Source organism: Cicer arietinum, chromosome 3 (assembly GCF_000331145.2).
Source record: "Cicer arietinum cultivar CDC Frontier isolate Library 1 chromosome 3, Cicar.CDCFrontier_v2.0, whole genome shotgun sequence".
NCBI lineage: Eukaryota > Viridiplantae > Streptophyta > Magnoliopsida > Fabales > Fabaceae > Cicer > Cicer arietinum.
In genome coordinates, this window is record NC_021162.2 from 26,561,122 (window position 1) to 26,575,816 (window position 14,695).

Here is a 14,695-nt window from a genome sequence, read left to right on the forward strand (position 1 = left end):
TACAAGGCTCAAACTCTTTGATGTTTGCTTGAATATGGAATTTGTTTCTCAAATAGAACCCTCTAAGATTGGTGAAGCACTCAAAGATGATCAATGGATACTTTCCATGCGAGAAGAACTAAACCAATTTGAAAGAAGCAAAGTGTGGGAACTTGTCCCTAATCTTGGAAATAAACACATCATTGGTACCAAATGGGTGTTTAATAATAAACCAGATGAAAATGGAATAGTTGTTTGAAACAAGGCAAGGTTGGTTGCTCAAGGATACAATCAAGAAGAAGGGGTCGACTTTGATGAAACATTTGTTCCAGTAGCAAGGTTAGAAGCAATCCGTTTATTACTTGGTTTTGCTTACTCTATGAATTTTGAATTATTTTAGATGGATGTCAAGAGTGCTTTTATCAATGACTACATTAATGAATAAGTATATGTCAAACAGCCACCTGACTTTGAAGACTTCAAGCATCCTTCACATGTTTTCAAATTAAAGAAATCTCTTTATGGTTTGAAACAAGCTCTTAGAGCTTGGTATGATAGGCTAAGTAACTTCTTATGTGAACGAGGATTTAAAAAGGGTAAAGTTGATAAGACATTGTTCATTAAAAGAACTAATGATCATACTTGTTCAAATCTATGTCGATGATATCATATTTGGATCAATCAATAATGAAATATGTGAAGAATTCTCATTAATGACGTAAGGAGAATTTGAAATGTCTATAATGGGAAAGTTGAATTATTTTCTTGGACTCCACATCAAACAACTAAAAATTGGCATCTTCATAAATCAAGCAAAGTATTCAAGGAATTGTTAAAGAGATTTGAGATGGACAACAACAAAGAAAGTGCAGCTCCTATGGACTCCAGAACCTATATAGATAAAGATGAATCCAGCACTTCAATAGAGATATCAAAGTATCAAGGTATGATTGGGTCTCTTTTATATATAATGGCCAACCGACCATATATTATGTTTAATGTCTGTTTGTGTGCAAGATTTCAAGCAGATCCTAAAGAGTCACATCTTGTAGTAGTAAAGCGAATTATAAAATATTTGAAAGTCACAACCAATGTTGGCTTATGGTATCCAAAATGTAGTATATGCAGTGTAGTTGGTGGTTCTGATTCTTACTATCCAGGATGTAAAACGGATTGGAAAAGCACAAACGACACTTGCCATATCTTAGGTAATGCATTAGTATAACGACCTTGTAAAATGCAAGCTTGTGTGGCACTAAGCACTGTTGAAGCATAATATATAGCAGCAGGAAGTTGTTGTGCATAGATTCTATGGCTGAAGCAACAATTATATGACTATGGACTTGATCTTGGATGCATTCCCCTAAGATGTGACAATACCAGCGCAATCAATATCTCGAAGAACCCAATCATGCACTCTCGAATTAAATACATTGATATACGTCATCACTTTCTGCAAGATCATGTGCTCAAAGGCAATGGTGACGTAAAATTTGTGGATACACATAATCAACTAGCAGATATCATCACAAATCCACTACCTAAAGACTCCTTCTACAATATACTAAGAGAACTTGGCATTTTAAATGAAAACGATCTCTAATGCACTGTATCTATACTTTGTAAGTCATTTCTCTTCAAGATCTAAAATCTTCACTTGATATGTTGATAAAATTGATTCTTTGATGTTTATAAGTTTTATAAATATGAATATGTGCTTTACATGTTGTCTTTTTAAGTGAAAATATCGTTTTATAACATAATTTTGAAATCGTAGCCGAATACACATTGTATGTATTCGAATACATGTTTCCAGAAAATTCTGTATTCAAATACAACTTGTGTGTAGTCGAATACACGTTTTCAGAACAATTGGTATTCAAATACAATCAGTGTGTAGTCGAATACAGATTCACGTTTTCCCCCAATATATAAGCTTTTTCACGGTTTAGGTCACTTTTTACATTTTTAGTAGATGAATAGAGTCTTTCTCCATTTCCATTTCTTCCAAAATCTCATCCACTCTTACTTGCAACAGTTACCCAACTACTATACCAACATACATTGCATCTAAGATCACTATAAACTCAAAAATATCGCTTGAAAATCAAATTTCTCAAACCCAAAATCCCCATTTCTCCCCCCAAAATCCGAAAACCTTCACTATCACCGTGGATGCTCGGAATAGAGGTTCAAGAACCAATCATGCTGTAGTATGTCCTTCAAAAAGGAGGGCTAGAACTGATAATGAGGCAGATTTATCTCCTTGCTTCACTCACCGGAAGAAATCAACTGGTTCCGCACATACTACACTGCCAAAAGGATCATCACCCCTAAGTATAGTACTCTTGATTCCTTTTCTACTATTAAGTTTCCTGAGTAACTTAAGGCCCAACATTTAGAAGATTTCTGTAACACCCCGTTTTTCAAAGCGAGGTTATATTTTTTTTTTTTGAAAGTAATTAAACATAAAACAGAGAAATAGATAAAGAAATGCCTTTGGATAAATAACTGAGTCATTATAATTTACAAGAAGCGGAAAAGTTTCTCCAATTATAAATCCAAAACATTTACACAACCATAAATGGTACATGGAACCCATTCACATAAGAAGTCGAACTGACAATATTAGTATAAATACAGTTTTCCAAACTAAAAATACTCCAATCCAAAAAGAAGGACACCTAGTCCCTATACATCATCCTAATCTGATCATCCTACCAAAAAGCTATACACCCTGAGTATCTCCACGCACCCCGTGAGATCCTCCTAACGTAACTGCAGTCAAACGTTCCCATCTCCATTCCCGTCCGTAGGGTACGAACCGGTAGGACCGTCCTGACTCTCATCTGAGGGCAAAGCCCAGATTTCCACAATAATTGTAAAGGGTCACCAACCAAAAAAAATAACAGTTAACACATAACAATTAAGTTTTTAAATGCCCAAAATAACTTTTCAACTAAGCATGCACCTTAAAAGGATTTTCCATATGCTAAAAGTTCATATAATGCTTGCCAATTAACAATGAACTCAAAATGAAGTTCTCAAACCATCAAGTAATACATAACTGACCAAAGCATTGATAAATCAATTGAGCAATCGATTATCTAACTCAAAATAAGGACTTTTGCTGAGCCAATCGATTGCCAAATCGATTTGGTCAGTTCTGCTGAGTTTCTGCATGACCAAATCGATTTCTAAGTCGATTTTGTCAGTTCTGATGAGTCCCTGGGTTGCCAAATCGATTTCCAAATCGATTTCGGCAGTTTTGCTGAGTTCCTGCCTCTCTGCCAATCGATTTCCAAATCGATTTCTTAAAAGATTTTGAAAGATATATTTATACAATCGATTGGCAAATCGATTAGGTCAAAATGGTGAACTTCCTGCAACTCATCCAATCGATTGGGAAATCGATTTCCCTCATCATTTTTCCAAAAATTCATAACTAACTCAATCACATTCATACATAATCTCAAATCCTAACACTTAGCACTGATAACGCAATCGCTACAACATCATTAGTTTCGAAATAGTATTGCAAGCAAACATGTTATCACCAAATTCCAAAACATAACACTTAACATTTATAACACAATTAATACAACATCATGGGTTTCAAAATGGTATAGCAATCCAACATGTTATCACCAAATTCCAAAACATAACACTTAACATTTATAACACAATCAATACAACATCATGGGTTTCAAAATGGTATAGCAATCCAACATGTTATCACCAAATTCCAAAACATAACACTTAACATTTATAACACAATTAATACAACATCATGGGTTTCAAAATGGTATAGCAATCCAACATGTTATCACCAAATTCCAAAACATAACACTTAACATTTATAACACAATTAATACAACATCATGGGTTTCAAAATGGTATAGCAATCCAACATGTTATCACCAAATTCCAAAACATAACACTTAACATTTATAACACAATTAATACAACATCATGGGTTTCAAAATGGTATAGCAATCCAACATGTTATCACCAAATTCCAAAACATAACACTTAACATTTATAACACAATTAATACAACATCATGGGATTCAAAATGGTATTGCAATCCAACATGTTATCACCAAATTCCAAAACATAACACTTAACATTTATAACACAATTAATACAACATCATGGGTTTCAAAATGGTATAGCAATCCAACATGTTATCACCAAATTCCAAAACATAACACTTAACATTTATAACACAATTAATACAACATCATGGGTTTCAAAATGGTATAGCAATCCAACATGTTATCACCAAATTCCAAAACATAACACTTAACATTTATAACACAATTAATACAACATCATGGGTTTCAAAATGGTATAGCAATCCAACATGTTATCACCAAATTCCAAAACATAACACTTAACATTTATAACACAATTAATACAACATCATGGGATTCAAAATGGTATTGCAATCCAACATGTTATCACCAAATTCCAAAACATAACACTTATAACACAATTACTACACATACCAAATGAACCAACAATTCACAATTTAACAGGGTGTAGTCTCTCACGGACAAACACCTGTGCAGTCTCTCACGGACAAACACAATTCCCTCAGGAACGTAAGTCGTAAACGTACCACCTATCACGGGTCAGTACTGTTTACCGAGGTGCCACCTATCCCGGGTCAGCACAACTTACCAAACGTAAATCGTAAACGTACTGTCTATCACGGACCCGTACCGTTTACCAAGGTGCCACCTATCGCGGGTCAGCACGATTTACCAAAACACACATAAGTAAACGAGACATTAAGAGATTCCCCGTTCTTAATTCTCATCTAACTTAAACCAGGGCGTAGTCTCTCACGGACAAACCCCTGTGCAGTCTCTCACGGACAAACACAATTCCCTCAGGAACGTAAGTCGTAAACGTACCACCTATCACGGGTCAGTACTGTTTACCGAGGTGCCACCTATCCCGGGTCAGCACAACTTACCAAACGTAAATCGTAAACGTACTGCCTATCACGGACCCGTACCGTTTACCAAGGTGCCACCCATCCCGGGTCAGCACGATTTACCAAAGCACACATAAGTAAACGAGACATTAAGAGATTCCCCATTCTTAATTCTCATCTAACTTAAACCAGGGCGTAGTCTCTCACGGACAAACCCCTGTGCAGTCTCTCACGGACAAACACAATTCCCTCAGGAACGTAAGTCGTAAACGTACCACCTATCACGGGTCAGTACTGTTTACCGAGGTGCCACCTATCCCGGGTCAGCACAACTTACCAAACGTAAATCGTAAACGTACTGTCTATCACGGACCCGTACCGTTTACCAAGGTGCCACCCATCCCGGGTCAGCACGATTTACCAAAGCACACATAAGTAAACGAGACATTAAGAGATTCCCCATTCTTAACGCCCAGTTAACTTAAACAATTATCAAAAAACAAATATTAAGTAACCGAGACATTAAGAGATTCCCCATTCTTAACGCCCAGTTAACTTAAACGATTTTCAAAAAAACAAATATTAAGTAACCGAGACATTAAGAGATTCCCCATTCTTAACGCCCAGTTAACTTAAACGATTTTCAAAAACAAATATTAAGTAACCGAGACATTAAGAGATTCCCCATTCTTAACGCCCAGTTAACTTAAACGATTTTCAAAAAAACAAATATTAAGTAACCGAGACATTAAGAGATTCCCCATTCTTAACGCCCAGTTAACTTAAACGATTTTCAAAAAAATCACGTGAGATGGATCTGCGAGATATTTCCTCAACTGCGACACATGAAACACGTCATGGATATTGGACAGCATCGGAGGTAATGCAATCCGATAAGCAACCGGCCCAATTCGTGCAGAAATCTGATATGGTCCAATGAATTTCGGAGTCAACTTCTTCGATTTCAAGGCTCTACCTACTCCAGTAGTAGGTGTGACTCTCAGAAATACATGGTCACCCTGTTCGAATTCCAAAAGTCTGCGACGCTTGTCCGCGTAACTCTTCTGGCGATCTTGTGAAGTCTTCATTTTCTCCTTGATCTTCCTTACTTTAGCTGTGGTCTGTTGCACCATCTCTGGTCCGACAATCATATTCTCACCGTCTTTATACCAACACAAGGGCGTTTGACACTTGCGCCCATATAAAGCTTCATATGGTGCCATTCCAATACTTGCGTGGAAACTATTGTTGTAAGTGAACTCAATCAACGGAAGTACATCATCCCAACTTCCCCTATCATCCAAAACACATGCTCTCAACAGGTCTTCCAAGGACTGATTCGTCCTTTCAGTCTGCCCGTCTGTTTGTGGATGGTAAGCTGAACTCAAACGTAGCTTCGTTCCCAATGCTTCGTGCAATGCTCCCCAAAAATGTGATGTGAGCTTCGGATCACGGTCCGATACAATGCTCGATGGTACCCCATGTAACCTCACAATTTCAACAATGTTGATCTCCGTTAGCTGATCTACCTTATAGGTGGTCCTTACCGGCAAAAAGTGAGCAGATTTAGTTAGTCGATCCACTATCACCCATATGGAATCATTCTTCCTCCTTGTCTTTGGTAATCCGGTTATAAAATCCATGGAAATGCTGTCCCACTTCCATTCAGGTATATCTAAAGGTTGCAACATTCCAGCAGGTCGCTGATGTTCCACCTTCGCTTTCTGACAAGTTAGACAAGTGGATACATATTCCGCCACATGTTTCTTCATTCCTGGCCACCAATAATTCTGCCTCAAATCCTGATACATCTTTGTTGCCCCAGGATGAATACTCAGCTTACTCTTATGCGCCTCTTCTAAAATTGTTTTCCGCATATCTGTAATTTCTGGTACACAAATCCTACCATTACACCGCAAAACATTATCTGCCCCAATCTTGAACTCAGTCGTCTTCCCTTGTACTATTAGATTCCTCTTCTCTTGAATTAAGACGTCATCCTGAGAATTCGCAATGTCTTCAAGTAGTCCACTTGAGATTTTAATCATCCCGAATTTCAAAATTCCCGGTGCAAACTCTACGTTCAAGTGCAAGTCTCTAAAAGCTCCCCACAACTCTTGTTGTCTAGCCATAATCAGTGAAGACACCGATACACTTCTTCTGCTCAACGCATCAGCCACTACATTGGCCTTCCCAGGGTGGTACTGCAGTGTGAAATCAAAATCCTTGAGAGTCTCCATCCATCGTCTCTGGCGCATGTTCAACTCCTTCTGATCAAACAAATATTTCAAGCTTTTATGGTCGCTGAACACGGTGAACGTGCACCCATATAAATAATGCCTCCAGATCTTTAATGCAAAAACAACCGCGGCAAGCTCCAAATCATGAGTAGGATAGTTCCTTTCGTGAATCTTCAATTGTCTCGAGGCATAAGCCACAGCTTTCTTGTGTTGCATCAGAACACATCCTAACCCCTGGTGAGATGCATCACAATAAACTTCATAGGGTTCTTCTGATTGCGGTAATACCAATACAGGTGAGGTCGTCAACTTTCTCTTTAGTAACTGGAAATTTTCCTCACACTTCTCCGTCCATGCGAACGGTTGATCCTTTCTAGTGAGTTGTGTCAGTGGAGTCACAATCTTAGCAAAACCTTCGATAAACCTCCTGTAGTACCCTGCCAGTCCTACAAAACTCCGTATGTCAGTGACAGTCTGAGGCTGTTTCCAAGCAAGAACCGCCTCAATCTTAGCCGGATCTACAGCGATTCCTTCCTTGGTTATCACATGTCCCAAGAAATTCACTTTCTCTAGCCAAAATTCACACTTCGACAGATTGGCATACAATCGCTTCTCGCGTAAAATCTCAAGAACTTGTCGTAAATGTTCTCCATGCTCTTCTTCAGTCCTTGAATAAATCAATATATCATCAATGAATACCACCACGAATTTATCAAGGAACGAATTAAAGATCCTGTTCATGTAGTCCATGAAAATTGCCGGTGCATTGGTAACTCCAAACGGCATAACCAGGTATTCATAATGTCCGTAGCGGGTTCTGAAAGCTGTTTTCTGAATGTCTCCTTCCCTCACTCGGATCTGATGGTAACCCGACTTCAAGTCAATCTTCGAAAATATCGCGGCCCCTCTCAATTGATCCATCAAATCATCGATTCGTGGCAAAGGATAACGATTCTTAATAGTTGCCTTGTTAAGCTGTCTATAATCCACACATAGGCGCGAGCTTCCGTCCTTCTTCTTAACTAGCAAAACTGGAGCACCCCATGGTGATACACTTGGTCTGATGAATTTCTTCTCCAACAAGTCTTCAATTTGGCCTTTGAGCTCATTTAATTCCAATGGCGACATTCGATAAGGTGCCATTGAAATGGGTCCCGTTCCTGGGTGCAAATCAATGAAGAATTCCACTTCTCTTACCGGTGGCAATCCTGGAATTTCCGTTGGAAATACATCCCGATACTCGTTGACAAGTATCACATCTTCTATATCCACATTTATCTTTGCCTCCACATTTGCCAGAGACAAAAACTCATGAGTCCCTTCACTTAGCGACACTCGGAGTTTGTTAGCAGCTAAATACTTAACAACTCCTGGTTCGGGGAAAAGAACCAATTTACGAGCACAATCCAAAATCACATAATGATAAGACATCCAATCCATACCGAGGATGACCTCGAGTGATTGTAGCGGTAAACAAATTAGATTAACCAAGAAATCCTTATTCTGTATAGTCATTCGACAATGTAAACATGCAGAATTTACGGTTAAGGTCTTAGCAGGTGTGGAAACAACCAAATCAAAAGGTAAAGCAGACACAGATAACTTCAAGCGATTCACACAGTCCATAGCAATGAAGGAATGGGTTGCCCCCGAATCAAAGAGTGCAGTTAGAGTGTTACCTGCAATCTCACAATCACGCTGAATCAGATTACCAGATGGATTTCCCTCTTCAGCATTCACACAATAAATGCGTCCTCTAGCAGTAGGACGGGTAGCCCTAGCTACATTCACCACTGGTTCCACCTTTGGAGCCGTGCAATCCCTTGCCATGTGCCCCGACTTCCGACAATTGTGACAGATGGGGATGTTAGTGGTACAAGCACTAGCATAGTGTCCTTCTCCCCCACATCGGAAACATCGAAGCACTTGCCCCAATTGCCTCCCGAAATTCTGGTTCCCCGGGCGACTCTGCCCACCGTTGTTATTCTGGGGTCGATTATAAGGTTTAGCAACTTGCTTCCCCTTGTTCTGATAATTCGCCCGACTAGGGCCTCCCGAATTAAAATTCCCTACTCGGCTAGCCCTCTTGTTTTTCATATCCTCCACTTCTCTACATTTCTCCACCAGCGCTTGGAAACGTTGAATTCCCAAGGGTAAAACGGAATCTTGAATCTCATACTTCAATCCGTCTTGGAAACGATGACACATGAATGGTTCATCAATTTCTTCACGGAAGAACCTGAAATGCCTCGATAGTGATTCAAATTTAGCAGCATACTCGCCCACAGTCAGGCTCCCCTGGTGAAGTTTCAGAAAGTCGTCACCCAACTTAGTCCTGGTACTCATCGGAAAGTATTTGTCTAAAAACTTTCTTTTGAACGATTCCCAGTTCACCTCCTCGTGGGCTGCTCCCATCAACAACCTTGCACTCCTCCACCAGTATTCAGCATCCCCTAGCAACATATACGTGGCATAGCTGACCTTCACTCCAGCCTGGCAGTTAATCATATCAAAGATTTTCTCCACTTCTTGGATCCATTGATCCGCCTTCTCTGAACCCTCATCCCCCTTGAACTTAGGAGGATTGTAACGACGGAAGTCTTCCAACCCTCTTGATTCTGCAGCACGGATCTCTCTTCCCCTCTTTTCAAGATCCCGTTGAGTCTGGGCAGCGGTCTGTGCAGCGACAGAAGCAGCCATGTTGTTCATAGCCTCCGCCATTTGGTCATTCCTAGCGTTGGCTCTCGGAGCGTCATTCCTTCTGGGCGGCATGGTTTCCTATAAGAACCATCATCAAGTAGAGTTTTAACACTACTTCAAATAATTCTAAACTAACGTCCGACTAACAACACACAATTAAATTGGACTTGACAACTCAAGTCACCTAAACCGACACATGATCAGATAACAACTCCTAACTTATAGGTCGACCTACAATCTATAACCAAGGTTCCACAGCTCCCAAAGAAAACTAAACCTATGCTCTGATACCACAATGTAACACCCCGTTTTTCAAAGCGAGGGTATATTTTTTTTTTCAAAAGAAATTAAAATAAAACAAGAAGGACCCCTAGTCCCTATACATCATCCTAATCTGATCATCCTACCAAAAACTATACACCCTGAGTAATCTCCACGCGCCCCGTGAGATCCTCCTAACACAACCGCAGTCAAGCATTCCCATCTCCATCCCTGTCCGTAGGGTACGAACCAGTAGGGCCGTCCTGACTCTCATCTGAGGGCAAAGCCCAGATTTCCACAATAGTGTAAAGGGTCACCAACCAGAAAATAACAGATAACACATAGCAATTAAGTTTTTGAATGCTCAAAACAACTTTTTAACTAAGCATGCACCTTAACAGGATTTTCAATGTGCGAAAAGTTCATACATTACATTGCCAATGAAAATGAAGGTAAAATGCAGTTCTCGATCTCCTAATTAACACATGATAAAACAAAACATGGATAGATTCATGAGCAATTAATCATACAACTAAAAATGAGGATTTTCACTGAGCCAATCGATTGGGCAATCGATTGGGGTGAAGATTTTTAATGAAAACAGAATCCTGGGCTGAATTCAATCGATTGGTAAATCGATTGATTGGTTCCTGAGCCCCTGGTTTCGAGCCAATCGATTTCCTAATCGATTTGGTGAGGGATTCTTAATGAAAACAGAATCCTGGGCTGAATTCAATCGATTGGTAAATCGATTGATTGGTTCCTGAGCCCCTGACTTAAGGCCTAATCGATTGGGCAATCGATTTCTTAACTGATTCCTTTGAAAATTGTTTTCGAAATCGATTGGCTAATCGATTTTGTGAATTGGCCAAGTCCCTGTTTACCCATCCAATCGATTGGGAAATCGATTTCCCTGATCAGTTTTCCAAAAATTCATGAATTAACCTAAGTCATTCCTAATCAAGTTCACCACTTAACACTTAGCAATTTCTACGCGATTACTACGACACACAAAGGTTCGATAACCATCATACTCACACACAATACACAACACATAGCACTTAACACCTTCATCTCAGTTATCACGATAAATCAAAATTCGAATCACTCAATCATAAACTCAAATCAAACATGACTCGCGTGCCAGGCACCCTAATGCAATGCGTATATGCCAAAATGCATGGACTCGGAATTCCAAACCAAAACCCTCCTCGAAGGGCCGTAAATCATAATTGTACCGCCTATCGCAGGCCAAAGTACCAATTACCGAGGTGCCACCTATCACGGGTCAGCACGATTTACTAAAATGCGTAAATCATAAACGTACCACCTATCACGGGTCAGTACAGTTTACCGAGGTGTCACCTATCACGGGTCAACACGATTTACTAAAAGAAAAAGCGGGAATCGTAAATGTACCACCTATCACGGGTCAGTACAGTTACCATGGTGTCACCTATCACGGGTCAACACGATTTACTAAAATATAAATCGCAAACGTACAACCTATCACGGGTCCGTACAGTTTACCAAGGTGCCACCTATCACGGGTCAGCACAATTCACCAAAAATGTAAATCGTAAATGTACCACCTATCACGGGTCAGTACAGTTACCATGGTGTCACCTATCACGGGTCAACTCGATTTTCTAAATAGTAACTCGTAAACGTACCACCTATCACGGGTCAGTACAGTTTACCAAGGTGTCACCTATCACGGGTCGACACAATTTACCAAATGAAATGCATGAGCATACACAGACTCCATTCACAACAATCGTTAAGCAAATGCAGATATTAAAAGATTCCCCATTTTTAATACCCATTTAACTTAAACGACTTTCAAACAACATTAAATAAATAAGTCATTAAGAGATTCCCCATTCTTAATACTGATTTATCTTAATGATTTTCAAAACAAAACGTTAAGCAAACAGACATATCAAGAGATTCCCCATTCTTAATATACTTTTGACTTAAACGATTTTCTCGCAAAACATTCAGTAAACGAGTCATTAAGAGATTCCCCATTCTTAATACTCATTTACTGAAACGATTTTCCAAAAACGATAGTTAAGTAACCGAGACATTAAGAGATTCCCCATTCTCAATGCCCAGTTAACTTAAACATTTTCCTCAAACGCACATTAAGTAAACTGAGGTATTAAAAGATTCCCCATTTTTAATACTCGTTTAACTCTAATGGTTTTCAAATTCCACAGAACAAACTCAAACATACTCTCACATTCAAACCATATTTCACAACAAACACACCAATTAACAAACATCGAGTATGGACACGCCAAATACAACGAACACAATCAACACAACATAACACCCAGATACCTCAAATATCATTTACTCATAATCATACACAAAGACTTCAAATTCATTTACCACGAAACATTCATCATTATAAACAAAACCTAACTCTAAGGTTTTACCCATAACGCACTAGTTTCGTTTTTCCCCAAATCGATACATTTAACCCTAACAAATTCCTTCCCACACAACCACAGATAAGTCCCTAATGCAAACTAGAAGTTTGGAAGGAGCCCTTACCTCAACGTTAGCTTTAACGTGCGTTTCCGGTACCGCGAGTAATTCCGGTAAAATCCCCGCTCGCAACGCCGCTCCCAAATTAGTTCACTAGTACCGTAGCGTGGTGGTGAGCAACTTTCCCTTCTATCTCTTCGAGAAATGAGGTTTGGATCTAGGAGAAACGGAGGGGTTTGTGTTTGGATCTCAAAAACCGTTTTTCTTCGTTTTCGAATCAAAGAGGAAGAGTGGAGTTGCGAAATCCTTGATCTAACTCTCACCCAACCTTGGGTTACTAGTTTTGAAGAAAAGAAAGCGACGAAAGAGAAAATGGGAGAAAGGAGGGATTTTGGCCGCGGGTTCAGAGGAAGAAGACGATGGAATGTGTTTTTCAGTTTTCTTTCCTTTTTCCTTTCCTCTATTCTCTTTCCTTTCTATTTCCTTTCCTTTCTTTTCTATTTCCTTTTCCTTTCCCCTCAAACAAACATATATACATAAATATATATTTATATATATATATATATATATATATATTACTTACTTTTAATAAATATCTCCAAATACCTTGATATTTATTAAAATTACAATTTCACCCATTAGGCATAAAATTCTACGTAAAAGGTTCATCACAGTTAATTTCAATTTATTTATCGACGAAAAATTCTAATTGGCATCAAAATATCTTTTTGATTATAAAACTCCAAAATATTATTAACTTTGGCTTAAAAGCCTCCGAGCCAAAATCCAAAAATACATAAATGGTACTTTAAAATTATGGGTCTTACAATTTCATTGGTTATAGCGGTCCCATCTATCATGACTTAGTTAGGGTATTTTACTGTAATCTCAAGAAAGAAGGGTCTAAGTTAGTATCTCAGGTAAATGGCAAATACATTGAGTAAGATATTCAAACTATTGGAGAAATATTGCAGCTTCAATTTGAGGGTCAGAAATTTAGGCCCGAAAATTTATGTGACTGGGTAAATATCGCCAAATATGATGTTTATGTTTCATTGTGTTGGTTTGACAAAGACACCATGGAACGAAAAAAGGACACAAGCTGGTTTCGAATTTGCTAGGCAACGATACAGAGTTGGAAATCTGATTGTTGACTACGAGATGGTGTAGTCGAATATAAGCATTAAATCAGTAGCTAAGACTGCACATTTGTATTCAACTATAATATGGTGTAACCGAATACAAAACCAAGTCACTGGAAAAATTCACTTAGTTGTATTCGACTACAAGATTTCATATTCGAATATGTAACACCCCGTTTTTCAAAGCGAGGGTATATATATATTTTTTTTAAAGTAATTAAAAACGAACAAAGAATTAAATCAGGAAATGCCTTTGGATAAATAATTGAGTCATTATAATTTACAAGCAGCGAAAAAGTTTCTCCAATTATAAATCCAAAATATTTACACAACATCAAATGGTACATGGAACCCATTCGAACAAGAAGTCAAACTGACAATATTAGTATAAATACAGTTTTCCAAACTAAAAATACTCCAATCCAAAAAGAAGGACACCTAGTTCCTATACATCATCCTAATCTGATCATCCTACCAAAAAGCTATACACCCTGAGTATCTCCACGCGCCCCGTGAGATCCTCCTAATGTAACTGCAATCACGCGTTCCCATCTCCATTCCTGTCCGTAGGGTACGAACCGGTAGGACCGTCCTGACTCTCATCTGAGGGCAAAGCCCAGATTTCCACAATAATTGTAAAGGGTCACCAACCAAAAAAATAACAATTACCACATAGCAATTAAGATTTTAAATGCTCAAAATAACTTTTCAACTAGGCATGCACCTTAACAGGATTTCCAATATGCTAAAAGTTCATACAATACTTTGCCAATTAAAATGAAAGTAAAATGAGGTTCTCAATCTCCTAATTAACACATAACAAGTCAAGACATGGATAAGTTAATGAGTAATCAATCATCTAACTCAAACTGAGGATTTTCACTGAGCCAATCGACTGGGAAATCGATTGGGGTGAAGGTTTTTAATGAAAA